Below are 16867 nucleotides of genomic sequence, written 5' to 3' on the forward strand. Positions count from 1 at the left end.
TTGACTGGTAGCACCGTGTTTCCCTTTTCAAAGCACCTTCTTTGTGTTTTCATTAGTGGCTCTTACCACGTCCCCCTTAGAATCGAGGGTACGCATTTCTCCACAATCGCTTCAGCATTTATTGTTTACAGCATTGATGCTAATGGCCCTTCTGGCTGCTGTGAGCTGATAGGTTTTTGTAATTTGGGTTTGCATGTCTTTGAACATTCGTAAAACTCATCATTTTTCTCCGCCGTTTTCTTTTCCGTTAAAAAAAGGAAACAATTGGCAGTACAATATAACTCTTGAAATTGTCTTCTTTGAAGGTTGCCCTCTTTTGAATTATTTGGTCGATTTTCCACCCCAGCGTTTTTTTAGAGAGCAGGTGTCATTTCCCGAACTGCAAGTTTGGTGAATATTTAGTGACCTTTAGCAATGGGTTTAAAGCTGCTGTTGTGGGAAGCGGCCTCTAGGAGGCAGCATTTCCCCATTCCCAAATCTGGGGAGTAGGGCAGCAGAGCCTTTCTGGAAGTCGTGTTCCTAGGTTGTAAATTACATTGGAATGTGCGTGGCGAAACCCCCACAAGTTTATGTGTCATTATTTCTTCTTGGTTTTTAAAAGTGTTTTAATTGGGGTAAAGCTTAGAATATTGTTTGTCCTAGGTGTACACAATCTGGTTCATTTGTACATTATATATGTCTATTCAAGTACAGATCCTCTTCCCATGTAAAATGTTACAGAGGGTTCCGCAGACTTCCCTTGCTATATGGTTGGTCTTTTTGAGATATGTATATCATATGTGTTTGTATACATATAGTAACACTAATCTTAATTTATCCATTCCCCCCACCGGTCGTTTTAGATGAGCATAGTTTGTTTTCTAAATCTGTGAGTGTCTTTCTCTGTGGAAATATGTTCATTTGTGTCAGTTATTAGATAACGCCTATAAGTGCTATCATAGAACAGAGGTCTTTTGCTTTCCAACTTACCTCATCTTTCGTGATTATCTCCAGACTCATTTGTGGTGCCTCAAAGAGCAATGGTTCATTGTCTTCCATGGCTCATATTCCATTGTGTACATGGACCACTTCTTCTTTATCCATTTACCTGTTGTTGGACATTTTGATTGCTTCACTGTCTTGGCTATTGTGAATAAGGCTGCACTGCAGCTTTTGCGGCCTGTGTCTTCTCGATTCTTGTCTTCTCAGGTGAGAGGTCCAATGGTGCGCCTGCTGGATTGAATAGTACCTCCATTTTTACTTTTAAACACAGCTCCTTTCTGTTCTCATTATTGGCTGTTACCCCTTTACGTCTCACCAGCAGGCAGAGGGTACACAGTTCTCTAAAACCCCTTCAGCATTTATTGTTTGTAGACTTTTTGCTGATGGTCAGTCGACTGGTGTAAGTTGAAACTTTTTGTAGATTAGATTGCATGCGTCTAACACTCCCTGAGGTTGAGCTTTTATCCATTTTCCTTTTTTTTAAAAAGAGTGTGAGTAAAACTTAACTCTTCCTAATCTCTTCTTGAAACATTTGCCTGTTTTGAATTTTTTGCCCATTCCCTACTTCAGCACAAATATTTAGGGCAAGTGTCCTTTACAGCCCTGAGTCCTTGTGAATGTTAAGTGACCATTGGCTGTGACTTTAAAGCTGCTCTTGCAGGATACGGCCACAAGGTGGCAGCATTTCTCCTTTACCAAATTTGGTTACTAGGGAAACAGAGCCTTAATGGAAGTGGTGTTCTAGGTTGTATATTAGAATGGAATGTGCCAGGAAAAAGCCCTTTAACTTTATGTCTCATTACTTCTTGTTCATATTTGTAATTTACTTTTTATTTTTTATCCCAGCAAATTTGATTACAATGGTTTGTTTGTTCTACAACGGTGTGCAAGATGTGGTTCTTTCACACATATACGTGTATCTATTCTTCCTCGCATCCTTTGCCAATGTAGGTTATGACACAATGTTGAGCAGTCTTCTCCTGGTCTTCCGTACGTCTTTGGTGGTTATATATTTCACATGGTTTGTATATCTCTGTTAACCCCAATATGGTAATGTATCCAATCCTCATCCCTTTCTATTTGGTGAACCATAAGTTTTTTAATGAATCTGTGATTGCCTTTCTCTGTGGAAATATCTTCATTGGTATCAATTTTTAAGTAACTCCTGAAAGTGATATGATAGGATATGTGCCTTTTGCTTTCTCACTTACTACACGTGGCGTGATTACGTCTAGACTCATCTATGGTGCTGCAAATGGCATTGTTTCATTTTTTTCACTAGGGAATATTCCATCTGTAAATGGAGGAGTTCTTCTTTGCCCACCCATCTGTTGGTGGTCTTTTTGGTGACTTCCATATCTTGGCTATTGTAATACTGGGCAATGCAGATTTGCCTGCCTGTGTCTTTCCAATTCTCTCTTCTTAGATTATAGGTGGAGGAGTGGGCCTGCTGGATCATATGGTAGCTCAATGTTGACCTTTTTAAGGCACCTCCATTCTGTTCTCATTCGTGGCCCTTTCCAACTTACGTCCCCCTTGAAGTTGAGGGTATGCATTTCTCCACAACACCTTCAGCATTTATTGTTTGTAGTTTTCTTGCTCATGGTTATTCTGACAAGTGTGAGCTGATACCTCTTTGTGGTTGAATTCGCATGTGCCTCATAATCCGTTGAAATTGAGCTTTAAGGCATGTCCTTTTTATTTTTCAAGCAGTGATTACCCCTTAGTTCTTCAAAGTGTTCTCTTAAAGTACGTGTCACCTTTTGAAATGTTTTGGCCGTTACCTCCCTGAAGACATTTTGAGGGCAGGTTTCATTTACAGTTCTGCAGTACTTGTTCCTATGAAATGACCATTAGCACAGGCTTTAAAACTGCTTTTGCAGGTAACTGCCAGAGGGCGGCAGCCTTTCTATGTTCCCCACCCTGGTAACTAGGGAAAAGCCCTTGCGGCCTGTGGTGTTTCTCGGTTATAAATTAGAGTGGAGTGTGCCCGGACAAACCCACACAAGCTGATGTCTCCTTACTTTCGTTGGATTTTTAAATTTAATTTTTATTTTTTATTGGAGTAATTTTCCACTGTGTACGTGGACCACTTCTTCTTTGTGCATTCCTCGGTTGATGGACATTTTCATTGCTTCCAAGTGTTGGCTATGGTAAATATTGTTGGAGTGCAGGATTGCCAGCCTGTGACTTTTGGATTCTCATTTTCTCAGGTGATAGGCCCAGCAGTGGGTGTGATTGATTGACTGGTAGCACCGTGTTTCCCTTTTCAAAGCACCTTCTTTGTGTTTTCATTAGTGGCTCTTACCACGTCCCCCTTAGAATCGAGGGTACGCATTTCTCCACAATCGCTTCAGCATTTATTGTTTACAGCATTGATGCTAATGGCCCTTCTGGCTGCTGTGAGCTGATAGGTTTTTGTAATTTGGGTTTGCATGTCTTTGAACATTCGTAAAACTCATCATTTTTCTCCGCCGTTTTCTTTTCCGTTAAAAAAAGGAAACAATTGGCAGTACAATATAACTCTTGAAATTGTCTTCTTTGAAGGTTGCCCTCTTTTGAATTATTTGGTCGATTTTCCACCCCAGCGTTTTTTTAGAGAGCAGGTGTCATTTCCCGAACTGCAAGTTTGGTGAATATTTAGTGACCTTTAGCAATGGGTTTAAAGCTGCTGTTGTGGGAAGCGGCCTCTAGGAGGCAGCATTTCCCCATTCCCAAATCTGGGGAGTAGGGCAGCAGAGCCTTTCTGGAAGTCGTGTTCCTAGGTTGTAAATTACATTGGAATGTGCGTGGCGAAACCCCCACAAGTTTATGTGTCATTATTTCTTCTTGGTTTTTAAAAGTGTTTTAATTGGGGTAAAGCTTAGAATATTGTTTGTCCTAGGTGTACACAATCTGGTTCATTTGTACATTATATATGTCTATTCAAGTACAGATCCTCTTCCCATGTAAAATGTTACAGAGGGTTCCGCAGACTTCCCTTGCTATATGGTTGGTCTTTTTGAGATATGTATATCATATGTGTTTGTATACATATAGTAACACTAATCTTAATTTATCCATTCCCCCCACCGGTCGTTTTAGATGAGCATAGTTTGTTTTCTAAATCTGTGAGTGTCTTTCTCTGTGGAAATATGTTCATTTGTGTCAGTTATTAGATAACGCCTATAAGTGCTATCATAGAACAGAGGTCTTTTGCTTTCCAACTTACCTCATCTTTCGTGATTATCTCCAGACTCATTTGTGGTGCCTCAAAGAGCAATGGTTCATTGTCTTCCATGGCTCATATTCCATTGTGTACATGGACCACTTCTTCTTTATCCATTTACCTGTTGTTGGACATTTTGATTGCTTCACTGTCTTGGCTATTGTGAATAAGGCTGCACTGCAGCTTTTGCGGCCTGTGTCTTCTCGATTCTTGTCTTCTCAGGTGAGAGGTCCAATGGTGCGCCTGCTGGATTGAATAGTACCTCCATTTTTACTTTTAAACGCAGCTCCTTTCTGTTCTCATTATTGGCTGTTACCCCTTTACGTCTCACCAGCAGGCAGAGGGTACACAGTTCTCTAAAACCCCTTCAGCATTTATTGTTTGTAGACTTTTTGCTGATGGTCAGTCGACTGGTGTAAGTTGAAACTTTTTGTAGATTAGATTGCATGCGTCTAACACTCCCTGAGGTTGAGCTTTTATCCATTTTCCTTTTTTTTAAAAAGAGTGTGAGTAAAACTTAACTCTTCCTAATCTCTTCTTGAAACATTTGCCTGTTTTGAATTTTTTGCCCATTCCCTACTTCAGCACAAATATTTAGGGCAAGTGTCCTTTACAGCCCTGAGTCCTTGTGAATGTTAAGTGACCATTGGCTGTGACTTTAAAGCTGCTCTTGCAGGATACGGCCACAAGGTGGCAGCATTTCTCCTTTACCAAATTTGGTTACTAGGGAAACAGAGCCTTAATGGAAGTGGTGTTCTAGGTTGTATATTAGAATGGAATGTGCCAGGAAAAAGCCCTTTAACTTTATGTCTCATTACTTCTTGTTCATATTTGTAATTTACTTTTTATTTTTTATCCCAGCAAATTTGATTACAATGGTTTGTTTGTTCTACAACGGTGTGCAAGATGTGGTTCTTTCACACATATACGTGTATCTATTCTTCCTCGCATCCTTTGCCAATGTAGGTTATGACACAATGTTGAGCAGTCTTCTCCTGGTCTTCCGTACGTCTTTGGTGGTTATATATTTCACATGGTTTGTATATCTCTGTTAACCCCAATATGGTAATGTATCCAATCCTCATCCCTTTCTATTTGGTGAACCATAAGTTTTTTAATGAATCTGTGATTGCCTTTCTCTGTGGAAATATCTTCATTGGTATCAATTTTTAAGTAACTCCTGAAAGTGATATGATAGGATATGTGCCTTTTGCTTTCTCACTTACTACACGTGGCGTGATTACGTCTAGACTCATCTATGGTGCTGCAAATGGCATTGTTTCATTTTTTTCACTAGGGAATATTCCATCTGTAAATGGAGGAGTTCTTCTTTGCCCACCCATCTGTTGGTGGTCTTTTTGGTGACTTCCATATCTTGGCTATTGTAATACTGGGCAATGCAGATTTGCCTGCCTGTGTCTTTCCAATTCTCTCTTCTTAGATTATAGGTGGAGGAGTGGGCCTGCTGGATCATATGGTAGCTCAATGTTGACCTTTTTAAGGCACCTCCATTCTGTTCTCATTCGTGGCCCTTTCCAACTTACGTCCCCCTTGAAGTTGAGGGTATGCATTTCTCCACAACACCTTCAGCATTTATTGTTTGTAGTTTTCTTGCTCATGGTTATTCTGACAAGTGTGAGCTGATACCTCTTTGTGGTTGAATTCGCATGTGCCTCATAATCCGTTGAAATTGAGCTTTAAGGCATGTCCTTTTTATTTTTCAAGCAGTGATTACCCCTTAGTTCTTCAAAGTGTTCTCTTAAAGTACGTGTCACCTTTTGAAATGTTTTGGCCGTTACCTCCCTGAAGACATTTTGAGGGCAGGTTTCATTTACAGTTCTGCAGTACTTGTTCCTATGAAATGACCATTAGCACAGGCTTTAAAACTGCTTTTGCAGGTAACTGCCAGAGGGCGGCAGCCTTTCTATGTTCCCCACCCTGGTAACTAGGGAAAAGCCCTTGCGGCCTGTGGTGTTTCTCGGTTATAAATTAGAGTGGAGTGTGCCCGGACAAACCCACACAAGCTGATGTCTCCTTACTTTCGTTGGATTTTTAAATTTAATTTTTATTTTTTATTGGAGTAATTTTCCACTGTGTACGTGGACCACTTCTTCTTTGTGCATTCCTCGGTTGATGGACATTTTCATTGCTTCCAAGTGTTGGCTATGGTAAATATTGTTGGAGTGCAGGATTGCCAGCCTGTGACTTTTGGATTCTCATTTTCTCAGGTGATAGGCCCAGCAGTGGGTGTGATTGATTGACTGGTAGCACCGTGTTTCCCTTTTCAAAGCACCTTCTTTGTGTTTTCATTAGTGGCTCTTACCACGTCCCCCTTAGAATCGAGGGTACGCATTTCTCCACAATCGCTTCAGCATTTATTGTTTACAGCATTGATGCTAATGGCCCTTCTGGCTGCTGTGAGCTGATAGGTTTTTGTAATTTGGGTTTGCATGTCTTTGAACATTCGTAAAACTCATCATTTTTCTCCGCCGTTTTCTTTTCCGTTAAAAAAAGGAAACAATTGGCAGTACAATATAACTCTTGAAATTGTCTTCTTTGAAGGTTGCCCTCTTTTGAATTATTTGGTCGATTTTCCACCCCAGCGTTTTTTTCGAGAGCAGGTGTCATTTCCCGAACTGCAAGTTTGGTGAATATTTAGTGACCTTTAGCAATGGGTTTAAAGCTGCTGTTGTGGGAAGCGGCCTCTAGGAGGCAGCATTTCCCCATTCCCAAATCTGGGGAGTAGGGCAGCAGAGCCTTTCTGGAAGTCGTGTTCCTAGGTTGTAAATTACATTGGAATGTGCGTGGCGAAACCCCCACAAGTTTATGTGTCATTATTTCTTCTTGGTTTTTAAAAGTGTTTTAATTGGGGTAAAGCTTAGAATATTGTTTGTCCTAGGTGTACACAATCTGGTTCATTTGTACATTATATATGTCTATTCAAGTACAGATCCTCTTCCCATGTAAAATGTTACAGAGGGTTCCGCAGACTTCCCTTGCTATATGGTTGGTCTTTTTGAGATATGTATATCATATGTGTTTGTATACATATAGTAACACTAATCTTAATTTATCCATTCCCCCCACCGGTCGTTTTAGATGAGCATAGTTTGTTTTCTAAATCTGTGAGTGTCTTTCTCTGTGGAAATATGTTCATTTGTGTCAGTTATTAGATAACGCCTATAAGTGCTATCATAGAACACAGGTCTTTTGCTTTCCAACTTACCTCATCTTTCGTGATTATCTCCAGACTCATTTGTGGTGCCTCAAAGAGCAATGGTTCATTGTCTTCCATGGCTCATATTCCATTGTGTACATGGACCACTTCTTCTTTATCCATTTACCTGTTGTTGGACATTTTGATTGCTTCACTGTCTTGGCTATTGTGAATAAGGCTGCACTGCAGCTTTTGCGGCCTGTGTCTTCTCGATTCTTGTCTTCTCAGGTGAGAGGTCCAATGGTGCGCCTGCTGGATTGAATAGTACCTCCATTTTTACTTTTAAACACAGCTCCTTTCTGTTCTCATTATTGGCTGTTACCCCTTTACGTCTCACCAGCAGGCAGAGGGTACACAGTTCTCTAAAACCCCTTCAGCATTTATTGTTTGTAGACTTTTTGCTGATGGTCAGTCGACTGGTGTAAGTTGAAACTTTTTGTAGATTAGATTGCATGCGTCTAACACTCCCTGAGGTTGAGCTTTTATCCATTTTCCTTTTTTTTAAAAAGAGTGTGAGTAAAACTTAACTCTTCCTAATCTCTTCTTGAAACATTTGCCTGTTTTGAATTTTTTGCCCATTCCCTACTTCAGCACAAATATTTAGGGCAAGTGTCCTTTACAGCCCTGAGTCCTTGTGAATGTTAAGTGACCATTGGCTGTGACTTTAAAGCTGCTCTTGCAGGATACGGCCACAAGGTGGCAGCATTTCTCCTTTACCAAATTTGGTTACTAGGGAAACAGAGCCTTAATGGAAGTGGTGTTCTAGGTTGTATATTAGAATGGAATGTGCCAGGAAAAAGCCCTTTAACTTTATGTCTCATTACTTCTTGTTCATATTTGTAATTTACTTTTTATTTTTTATCCCAGCAAATTTGATTACAATGGTTTGTTTGTTCTACAACGGTGTGCAAGATGTGGTTCTTTCACACATATACGTGTATCTATTCTTCCTCGCATCCTTTGCCAATGTAGGTTATGACACAATGTTGAGCAGTCTTCTCCTGGTCTTCCGTACGTCTTTGGTGGTTATATATTTCACATGGTTTGTATATCTCTGTTAACCCCAATATGGTAATGTATCCAATCCTCATCCCTTTCTATTTGGTGAACCATAAGTTTTTTAATGAATCTGTGATTGCCTTTCTCTGTGGAAATATCTTCATTGGTATCAATTTTTAAGTAACTCCTGAAAGTGATATGATAGGATATGTGCCTTTTGCTTTCTCACTTACTACACTTGGCGTGATTACGTCTAGACTCATCTATGGTGCTGCAAATGGCATTGTTTCATTTTTTTCACTAGGGAATATTCCATCTGTAAATGGAGGAGTTCTTCTTTGCCCACCCATCTGTTGGTGGTCTTTTTGGTGACTTCCATATCTTGGCTATTGTAATACTGGGCAATGCAGATTTGCCTGCCTGTGTCTTTCCAATTCTCTCTTCTTAGATTATAGGTGGAGGAGTGGGCCTGCTGGATCATATGGTAGCTCAATGTTGACCTTTTTAAGGCACCTCCATTCTGTTCTCATTCGTGGCCCTTTCCAACTTACGTCCCCCTTGAAGTTGAGGGTATGCATTTCTCCACAACACCTTCAGCATTTATTGTTTGTAGTTTTCTTGCTCATGGTTATTCTGACAAGTGTGAGCTGATACCTCTTTGTGGTTGAATTCGCATGTGCCTCATAATCCGTTGAAATTGAGCTTTAAGGCATGTCCTTTTTATTTTTCAAGCAGTGATTACCCCTTAGTTCTTCAAAGTGTTCTCTTAAAGTACGTGTCACCTTTTGAAATGTTTTGGCCGTTACCTCCCTGAAGACATTTTGAGGGCAGGTTTCATTTACAGTTCTGCAGTACTTGTTCCTATGAAATGACCATTAGCACAGGCTTTAAAACTGCTTTTGCAGGTAACTGCCAGAGGGCGGCAGCCTTTCTATGTTCCCCACCCTGGTAACTAGGGAAAAGCCCTTGCGGCCTGTGGTGTTTCTCGGTTATAAATTAGAGTGGAGTGTGCCCGGACAAACCCACACAAGCTGATGTCTCCTTACTTTCGTTGGATTTTTAAATTTAATTTTTATTTTTTATTGGAGTAATTTTCCACTGTGTACGTGGACCACTTCTTCTTTGTGCATTCCTCGGTTGATGGACATTTTCATTGCTTCCAAGTGTTGGCTATGGTAAATATTGTTGGAGTGCAGGATTGCCAGCCTGTGACTTTTGGATTCTCATTTTCTCAGGTGATAGGCCCAGCAGTGGGTGTGATTGATTGACTGGTAGCACCGTGTTTCCCTTTTCAAAGCACCTTCTTTGTGTTTTCATTAGTGGCTCTTACCACGTCCCCCTTAGAATCGAGGGTACGCATTTCTCCACAATCGCTTCAGCATTTATTGTTTACAGCATTGATGCTAATGGCCCTTCTGGCTGCTGTGAGCTGATAGGTTTTTGTAATTTGGGTTTGCATGTCTTTGAACATTCGTAAAACTCATCATTTTTCTCCGCCGTTTTCTTTTCCGTTAAAAAAAGGAAACAATTGGCAGTACAATATAACTCTTGAAATTGTCTTCTTTGAAGGTTGCCCTCTTTTGAATTATTTGGTCGATTTTCCACCCCAGCGTTTTTTTCGAGAGCAGGTGTCATTTCCCGAACTGCAAGTTTGGTGAATATTTAGTGACCTTTAGCAATGGGTTTAAAGCTGCTGTTGTGGGAAGCGGCCTCTAGGAGGCAGCATTTCCCCATTCCCAAATCTGGGGAGTAGGGCAGCAGAGCCTTTCTGGAAGTCGTGTTCCTAGGTTGTAAATTACATTGGAATGTGCGTGGCGAAACCCCCACAAGTTTATGTGTCATTATTTCTTCTTGGTTTTTAAAAGTGTTTTAATTGGGGTAAAGCTTAGAATATTGTTTGTCCTAGGTGTACACAATCTGGTTCATTTGTACATTATATATGTCTATTCAAGTACAGATCCTCTTCCCATGTAAAATGTTACAGAGGGTTCCGCAGACTTCCCTTGCTATATGGTTGGTCTTTTTGAGATATGTATATCATATGTGTTTGTATACATATAGTAACACTAATCTTAATTTATCCATTCCCCCCACCGGTCGTTTTAGATGAGCATAGTTTGTTTTCTAAATCTGTGAGTGTCTTTCTCTGTGGAAATATGTTCATTTGTGTCAGTTATTAGATAACGCCTATAAGTGCTATCATAGAACACAGGTCTTTTGCTTTCCAACTTACCTCATCTTTCGTGATTATCTCCAGACTCATTTGTGGTGCCTCAAAGAGCAATGGTTCATTGTCTTCCATGGCTCATATTCCATTGTGTACATGGACCACTTCTTCTTTATCCATTTACCTGTTGTTGGACATTTTGATTGCTTCACTGTCTTGGCTATTGTGAATAAGGCTGCACTGCAGCTTTTGCGGCCTGTGTCTTCTCGATTCTTGTCTTCTCAGGTGAGAGGTCCAATGGTGCGCCTGCTGGATTGAATAGTACCTCCATTTTTACTTTTAAACACAGCTCCTTTCTGTTCTCATTATTGGCTGTTACCCCTTTACGTCTCACCAGCAGGCAGAGGGTACACAGTTCTCTAAAACCCCTTCAGCATTTATTGTTTGTAGACTTTTTGCTGATGGTCAGTCGACTGGTGTAAGTTGAAACTTTTTGTAGATTAGATTGCATGCGTCTAACACTCCCTGAGGTTGAGCTTTTATCCATTTTCCTTTTTTTTAAAAAGAGTGTGAGTAAAACTTAACTCTTCCTAATCTCTTCTTGAAACATTTGCCTGTTTTGAATTTTTTGCCCATTCCCTACTTCAGCACAAATATTTAGGGCAAGTGTCCTTTACAGCCCTGAGTCCTTGTGAATGTTAAGTGACCATTGGCTGTGACTTTAAAGCTGCTCTTGCAGGATACGGCCACAAGGTGGCAGCATTTCTCCTTTACCAAATTTGGTTACTAGGGAAACAGAGCCTTAATGGAAGTGGTGTTCTAGGTTGTATATTAGAATGGAATGTGCCAGGAAAAAGCCCTTTAACTTTATGTCTCATTACTTCTTGTTCATATTTGTAATTTACTTTTTATTTTTTATCCCAGCAAATTTGATTACAATGGTTTGTTTGTTCTACAACGGTGTGCAAGATGTGGTTCTTTCACACATATACGTGTATCTATTCTTCCTCGCATCCTTTGCCAATGTAGGTTATGACACAATGTTGAGCAGTCTTCTCCTGGTCTTCCGTACGTCTTTGGTGGTTATATATTTCACATGGTTTGTATATCTCTGTTAACCCCAATATGGTAATGTATCCAATCCTCATCCCTTTCTATTTGGTGAACCATAAGTTTTTTAATGAATCTGTGATTGCCTTTCTCTGTGGAAATATCTTCATTGGTATCAATTTTTAAGTAACTCCTGAAAGTGATATGATAGGATATGTGCCTTTTGCTTTCTCACTTACTACACTTGGCGTGATTACGTCTAGACTCATCTATGGTGCTGCAAATGGCATTGTTTCATTTTTTTCACTAGGGAATATTCCATCTGTAAATGGAGGAGTTCTTCTTTGCCCACCCATCTGTTGGTGGTCTTTTTGGTTACTTCCATATCTTGGCTATTGTAATACTGGGCAATGCAGATTTGCCTGCCTGTGTCTTTCCAATTCTCTCTTCTTAGATTATAGGTGGAGGAGTGGGCCTGCTGGATCATATGGTAGCTCAATGTTGACCTTTTTAAGGCACCTCCATTCTGTTCTCATTCGTGGCCCTTTCCAACTTACGTCCCCCTTGAAGTTGAGGGTATGCATTTCTCCACAACACCTTCAGCATTTATTGTTTGTAGTTTTCTTGCTCATGGTTATTCTGACAAGTGTGAGCTGATACCTCTTTGTGGTTGAATTCGCATGTGCCTCATAATCCGTTGAAATTGAGCTTTAAGGCATGTCCTTTTTATTTTTCAAGCAGTGATTACCCCTTAGTTCTTCAAAGTGTTCTCTTAAAGTACGTGTCACCTTTTGAAATGTTTTGGCCGTTACCTCCCTGAAGACATTTTGAGGGCAGGTTTCATTTACAGTTCTGCAGTACTTGTTCCTATGAAATGACCATTAGCACAGGCTTTAAAACTGCTTTTGCAGGTAACTGCCAGAGGGCGGCAGCCTTTCTATGTTCCCCACCCTGGTAACTAGGGAAAAGCCCTTGCGGCCTGTGGTGTTTCTCGGTTATAAATTAGAGTGGAGTGTGCCCGGACAAACCCACACAAGCTGATGTCTCCTTACTTTCGTTGGATTTTTAAATTTAATTTTTATTTTTTATTGGAGTAATTTTCCACTGTGTACGTGGACCACTTCTTCTTTGTGCATTCCTCGGTTGATGGACATTTTCATTGCTTCCAAGTGTTGGCTATGGTAAATATTGTTGGAGTGCAGGATTGCCAGCCTGTGACTTTTGGATTCTCATTTTCTCAGGTGATAGGCCCAGCAGTGGGTGTGATTGATTGACTGGTAGCACCGTGTTTCCCTTTTCAAAGCACCTTCTTTGTGTTTTCATTAGTGGCTCTTACCACGTCCCCCTTAGAATCGAGGGTACGCATTTCTCCACAATCGCTTCAGCATTTATTGTTTACAGCATTGATGCTAATGGCCCTTCTGGCTGCTGTGAGCTGATAGGTTTTTGTAATTTGGGTTTGCATGTCTTTGAACATTCGTAAAACTCATCATTTTTCTCCGCCGTTTTCTTTTCCGTTAAAAAAAGGAAACAATTGGCAGTACAATATAACTCTTGAAATTGTCTTCTTTGAAGGTTGCCCTCTTTTGAATTATTTGGGCGATTTTCCACCCCAGCGTTTTTTTAGAGAGCAGGTGTCATTTCCCGAACTGCAAGTTTGGTGAATATTTAGTGACCTTTAGCAATGGGTTTAAAGCTGCTGTTGTGGGAAGCGGCCTCTAGGAGGCAGCATTTCCCCATTCCCAAATCTGGGGAGTAGGGCAGCAGAGCCTTTCTGGAAGTCGTGTTCCTAGGTTGTAAATTACATTGGAATGTGCGTGGCGAAACCCCCACAAGTTTATGTGTCATTATTTCTTCTTGGTTTTTAAAAGTGTTTTAATTGGGGTAAAGCTTAGAATATTGTTTGTCCTAGGTGTACACAATCTGGTTCATTTGTACATTATATATGTCTATTCAAGTACAGATCCTCTTCCCATGTAAAATGTTACAGAGGGTTCCGCAGACTTCCCTTGCTATATGGTTGGTCTTTTTGAGATATGTATATCATATGTGTTTGTATACATATAGTAACACTAATCTTAATTTATCCATTCCCCCCACCGGTCGTTTTAGATGAGCATAGTTTGTTTTCTAAATCTGTGAGTGTCTTTCTCTGTGGAAATATGTTCATTTGTGTCAGTTATTAGATAACGCCTATAAGTGCTATCATAGAACACAGGTCTTTTGCTTTCCAACTTACCTCATCTTTCGTGATTATCTCCAGACTCATTTGTGGTGCCTCAAAGAGCAATGGTTCATTGTCTTCCATGGCTCATATTCCATTGTGTACATGGACCACTTCTTCTTTATCCATTTACCTGTTGTTGGACATTTTGATTGCTTCACTGTCTTGGCTATTGTGAATAAGGCTGCACTGCAGCTTTTGCGGCCTGTGTCTTCTCGATTCTTGTCTTCTCAGGTGAGAGGTCCAATGGTGCGCCTGCTGGATTGAATAGTACCTCCATTTTTACTTTTAAACACAGCTCCTTTCTGTTCTCATTATTGGCTGTTACCCCTTTACGTCTCACCAGCAGGCAGAGGGTACACAGTTCTCTAAAACCCCTTCAGCATTTATTGTTTGTAGACTTTTTGCTGATGGTCAGTCGACTGGTGTAAGTTGAAACTTTTTGTAGATTAGATTGCATGCGTCTAACACTCCCTGAGGTTGAGCTTTTATCCATTTTCCTTTTTTTTAAAAAGAGTGTGAGTAAAACTTAACTCTTCCTAATCTCTTCTTGAAACATTTGCCTGTTTTGAATTTTTTGCCCATTCCCTACTTCAGCACAAATATTTAGGGCAAGTGTCCTTTACAGCCCTGAGTCCTTGTGAATGTTAAGTGACCATTGGCTGTGACTTTAAAGCTGCTCTTGCAGGATACGGCCACAAGGTGGCAGCATTTCTCCTTTACCAAATTTGGTTACTAGGGAAACAGAGCCTTAATGGAAGTGGTGTTCTAGGTTGTATATTAGAATGGAATGTGCCAGGAAAAAGCCCTTTAACTTTATGTCTCATTACTTCTTGTTCATATTTGTAATTTACTTTTTATTTTTTATCCCAGCAAATTTGATTACAATGGTTTGTTTGTTCTACAACGGTGTGCAAGATGTGGTTCTTTCACACATATACGTGTATCTATTCTTCCTCGCATCCTTTGCCAATGTAGGTTATGACACAATGTTGAGCAGTCTTCTCCTGGTCTTCCGTACGTCTTTGGTGGTTATATATTTCACATGGTTTGTATATCTCTGTTAACCCCAATATGGTAATGTATCCAATCCTCATCCCTTTCTATTTGGTGAACCATAAGTTTTTTAATGAATCTGTGATTGCCTTTCTCTGTGGAAATATCTTCATTGGTATCAATTTTTAAGTAACTCCTGAAAGTGATATGATAGGATATGTGCCTTTTGCTTTCTCACTTACTACACGTGGCGTGATTACGTCTAGACTCATCTATGGTGCTGCAAATGGCATTGTTTCTTTTTTTTCACTAGCGAATATTCCATCTGTAAATGGAGGAGTTCTTCTTTGCCCACCCATCTGTTGGTGGTCTTTTTGGTGACTTCCATATCTTGGCTATTGTAATACTGGGCAATGCAGATTTGCCTGCCTGTGTCTTTCCAATTCTCTCTTCTTAGATTATAGGTGGAGGAGTGGGCCTGCTGGATCATATGGTAGCTCAATGTTGACCTTTTTAAGGCACCTCCATTCTGTTCTCATTCGTGGCCCTTTCCAACTTACGTCCCCCTTGAAGTTGAGGGTATGCATTTCTCCACAACACCTTCAGCATTTATTGTTTGTAGTTTTCTTGCTCATGGTTATTCTGACAAGTGTGAGCTGATACCTCTTTGTGGTTGAATTCGCATGTGCCTCATAATCCGTTGAAATTGAGCTTTAAGGCATGTCCTTTTTATTTTTCAAGCAGTGATTACCCCTTAGTTCTTCAAAGTGTTCTCTTAAAGTACGTGTCACCTTTTGAAATGTTTTGGCCGTTACCTCCCTGAAGACATTTTGAGGGCAGGTTTCATTTACAGTTCTGCAGTACTTGTTCCTATGAAATGACCATTAGCACAGGCTTTAAAACTGCTTTTGCAGGTAACTGCCAGAGGGCGGCAGCCTTTCTATGTTCCCCACCCTGGTAACTAGGGAAAAGCCCTTGCGGCCTGTGGTGTTTCTCGGTTATAAATTAGAGTGGAGTGTGCCCGGACAAACCCACACAAGCTGATGTCTCCTTACTTTCGTTGGATTTTTAAATTTAATTTTTATTTTTTATTGGAGTAATTTTCCACTGTGTACGTGGACCACTTCTTCTTTGTGCATTCCTCGGTTGATGGACATTTTCATTGCTTCCAAGTGTTGGCTATGGTAAATATTGTTGGAGTGCAGGATTGCCAGCCTGTGACTTTTGGATTCTCATTTTCTCAGGTGATAGGCCCAGCAGTGGGTGTGATTGATTGACTGGTAGCACCGTGTTTCCCTTTTCAAAGCACCTTCTTTGTGTTTTCATTAGTGGCTCTTACCACGTCCCCCTTAGACTCGAGGGTACGCATTTCTCCACAATCGCTTCAGCATTTATTGTTTACAGCATTGATGCTAATGGCCCTTCTGGCTGCTGTGAGCTGATAGGTTTTTGTAATTTGGGTTTGCATGTCTTTGAACATTCGTAAAACTCATCATTTTTCTCCGCCGTTTTCTTTTCCGTTAAAAAAAGGAAACAATTGGCAGTACAATATAACTCTTGAAATTGTCTTCTTTGAAGGTTGCCCTCTTTTGAATTATTTGGTCGATTTTCCACCCCAGCGTTTTTTTCGAGAGCAGGTGTCATTTCCCGAACTGCAAGTTTGGTGAATATTTAGTGACCTTTAGCAATGGGTTTAAAGCTGCTGTTGTGGGAAGCGGCCTCTAGGAGGCAGCATTTCCCCATTCCCAAATCTGGGGAGTAGGGCAGCAGAGCCTTTCTGGAAGTCGTGTTCCTAGGTTGTAAATTACATTGGAATGTGCGTGGCGAAACCCCCACAAGTTTATGTGTCATTATTTCTTCTTGGTTTTTAAAAGTGTTTTAATTGGGGTAAAGCTTAGAATATTGTTTGTCCTAGGTGTACACAATCTGGTTCATTTGTACATTATATATGTCTATTCAAGTACAGATCCTCTTCCCATGTAAAATGTTACAGAGGGTTCCGCAGACTTCCCTTGCTATATGGTT

This window comes from Balaenoptera borealis (genome assembly GCF_965194805.1).
Source record: "Balaenoptera borealis genome assembly, chromosome: 9".
Classification (NCBI taxonomy): Eukaryota; Metazoa; Chordata; class Mammalia; order Artiodactyla; family Balaenopteridae; genus Balaenoptera; species Balaenoptera borealis.